The following is a 3910-nucleotide window of genomic DNA, read 5'->3' on the forward strand; positions in this document are numbered from 1 at the left end:
GAATTTTGCGCAAAGCTACACGAGGGCCATCTGCGCTAGCCGTCACTAATTTAGCAGTGTAAGACTAGAGTCATTACCACCCACCGCCAACTTTTGAGCTACTCTTTTACCAACGAATAGTGGGATTGGCCGTCACATTGTAACGCCCCCACTGCTGAAAGGACGAGCATGTTTGGTGTGACGGGAATTCGAACCCGCGACCCTCAGATTGCGAGTCGGGCGCCCTAACCACCTGGCCATGTTGGGCCCATGAAGTTCAACTTTCTGATCAGATATGTTTGCAGGAGACATTTCGAGTTGAGAAATTACGGTAGCCATAAAGTAGTGAGTAAAAAATAATGAAAAAAATCGATGCCATTTTCGTATTTAAGCAATATAAACCATTTAAAACACCATTTGAAGAGGGGGGTTTCAGGATTTAATCATCTTGTGTGACAATAATTGTGAAGTATTTTTCTGTTGTTTTATGTAAAATATATCATATAAAACAAAAATGTATGAAATTTCTTGGGTTCGGCGATTATCTCTCCATTAATGAAAATTACTATTATAAGTGATCAGCTAAAAGTTACTAACCTATCTCTCAAAGAGATACTGCTTAAAATTATATCTAATTAATAGTTGAACAATACCAGGAGATATACTTCGTTGCAATCTCTTTTGGGTCAGAAAGTCCTCTTTCTTTATAATAGCCTTCACTTTGGGGATGAGGGTATTGATCTGTTTAGCTTTTTCATGCAAAGATACACAAGAGTAGTCGTTCCTAATTTCGACCTGACAGACTACATGGAAGGCAGAAATTTAACAATATCCACTTCCAACTTTTAAGCTATTCTTGTCTAACCGTATGGCGGGATTTGATCATCATTCATTTAGTGCGCCAACTGTCCAAAAGTACGGAGAGCGTTTATGCGGCAACAGGATGCGAACCACGAATCTCCAGATCCATGTTCTGGATACATACCACTAGACTACACCTAGCTCGAGGGAATTGGTTTTAATTTACTTGGGTTGTGGTTTCGAAACAGTTTGCTCTCCTAAACGTTATGTTGTGCGAGAATTTTTTATTTTCATGGAGAACGTTGCAATGCTATGTTCCTTGGCTTTACATCCTTTAACAGCATCGCTAGACAAATATCCTTCCTCAAGAAATGGGCTGTGACATCTATTTTCAGTCAAAATTTACCTTTCGAGATAATGCACTGTTTCGCTGAGAATTAAAAGGTTTAAAGAAACCACTTCGGCAATAGTATTAGGCATAAGAAAAAAAGGATTTGTTGCTAATAATATAGGTTTTTATTATTTCAGTGATATGTCGTATTACCACTATTATTCAAACCTATTAGTTAATTGTTCATTCTTTGAAAATATACGAAAATACGAATAACTAACAACCTAAATTGCATGGATTTGGTGTCTTAAACAATATAACATAACTTCGTTATTTCAAACAAAAATAGGTAGAACGTTAAGACTTAATGGTAGGATTTATTGTCTGAAAAAATGTGTCATCTGTGAATGTGTAATAGACTCTCTCCAATTACATAGATTGAAATTCACTTTCTCTATAAAACAATATTTTACTTATCCATCCGAAAACCTTATATATCGCATAACAGACAAAGCCATATGTTGAATAATTAAATCATCGTCGTCATGATAGAATCATGAACATCTAAGTTAAATAAAAATAAACAAACCATAGACCATCCTCGTGAGCGCCATTTCAGTAAATCAGAACACGACATCAGTGATTTCCCTGTAGTCAGACTCAAGTACTCGCCACTAGATGTCACTAATAAAAGAACAGCTTGAAAATTTATTAAAATTTAAACTGGGTGTTCTGCACCCTAATGGTCTGAGCTTATTGGGGTGAAAGGAAAAGAAATCTGTGATATAAAATTACACTATATGTGTCAGCCCTTCTAACACCGTTAGTTACTCATATTCAACTAGTAAATAATAAATCTAAGCGTTTGAAAGGAAAAGAAATCTGTGATATAAAATTACACTATATGTGTTAGCCCTTCCAACACCGTTAGTTACTCATATTCAACTAGTAAATAATAAATCTAAGCGTTTACAAAGCTAGTGAAACATTAATACACAATTTAAAAACATGTATATATGATAAAATACTTGTATCTGTAAAACCATAATATAATAGGTTTGAAAAGTATGGAGTAAACTAGGTTCCTCACACATCTGTGTTTGTTGTCACAGCATCGGCGCATTTGTTTTGGTGACGTTGGTTGACCTAATAATTTCAAACGATAATGAATCATTGTAAAGTAATGCTGACGTTTACTGGGGGTTTTATGTTTAAACTATGTGCCGAAAGTTAGCGCCGAATCGACTTGCCGACGAAAAAGTACGAAACTTGTTTACAGCAACCGGCAGCTACAATATACCTAACTCCTTTTTTGATATAGAAATCTCGTGAAAATTTATGAATCAGTAGAACTAATAAATATGCTCTCCAGTTATTGGGACAATGTAGATGAACACAGTGCTTTCAAAAAGTTCATCAATAGAATTGTGCAAAATTACAAAGCGAAACCAAGAAAGATAAAGACTTAATGCTTCAGAGAAGGCTTGAGTAGCCAACTGTAATTTGAGTTAAATGTAATAAAACATGAGTTAAATATAATAAAATATTAGTTAAATATAATAAAACATGAGTTAAATATAATAAAATATTAGTTAAATATAATAAAACATGAGTTAAATATAGTAAAACATGAGTTAAATATAATAAAACATGAGTTAAATATAATAAAATATTAGTTAAATATAATAAAACATGAGTTAAATATAATAAAACATGAGTTAAATATAATAAAATATTAGTTAAATATAATAAAACATGAGTTAAATATAATAAAATATTAGTTAAATATAATAAAACATGAGTTAAATATAATAAAATATTAGTTAAATATAATAAAACATGAGTTAAATATAATAAAATATGAGTTAAATATAGTAAAACATGAGTTAAATATAATAAAATATGAGTTAAATATAACATTACAACATTTTGAAACAACGTGGACTTAGTGGTCCATCTTGGCTGTTCCATTCTCTAAACTAGACTAAAACTATTGATAAATAAAGAAAAAAAAATCGTAAAGCCAGCCCTTAAATATAATAAAATATGAGGTAAATATAATCAAACATGAGTTAAATATAATAAAATGGTCATGAAACTTTTCTCAGTTTTTACTATTGTGCCATACAGCCCACCTTCATCCTCGTGGTCTCACTCTTAGGCCCTCATCTCCCTGAAACTTAAAACACTTAAAATCACCTCCTACACTTTCAATTCCTGGAGAAAACGCTGTTAGCACATACGATTACACCCATGTGTCTAAAAACCAAAGCTAACATATTAACAATATAGACGTTCTAAATGAAACTTACATTTGATAAAGGTTAAGTCAGTTAATAATTGAACACGGAAGCTATAGATTAAAAATGTAATAAATATTAATGAGAAACATATCAAATTATTGCCACTTGCCACAAAATGCTCTGAAGACCTTAATATTTAAATAAGAGTATTTGCTATTTATTTGTATAAACATTTTTTATTAAGAATTTATAATTTCCATGCAGTTAGAAAAAAATGCGTTTTCAGTCACATTTAGGTAGACATATATTTCAAAAAGAGAAACACGATATTGCCAAAAAATTATTAATTTTGTGCTGTTCAAATATAATATTTACCTAAATTAAAGACACTTTATACTCGTACAAATGGCAATATTATTTACTAAATCAAAATTTATAACTTATAGTGCCCTGCCATCTGTCGGACACTATGTAAAAGGAAGAACTAAATGTAAATCTTGGTCATCTAAAAAATATTACAAAACGAAAAAAGGAAGAACGTATTCATTTATTTTTC

This window comes from Limulus polyphemus, unplaced genomic scaffold, assembly GCF_000517525.1.
Source record: "Limulus polyphemus unplaced genomic scaffold, Limulus_polyphemus-2.1.2 Scaffold53, whole genome shotgun sequence".
Taxonomy (NCBI): Eukaryota; Metazoa; Arthropoda; class Merostomata; order Xiphosura; family Limulidae; genus Limulus; species Limulus polyphemus.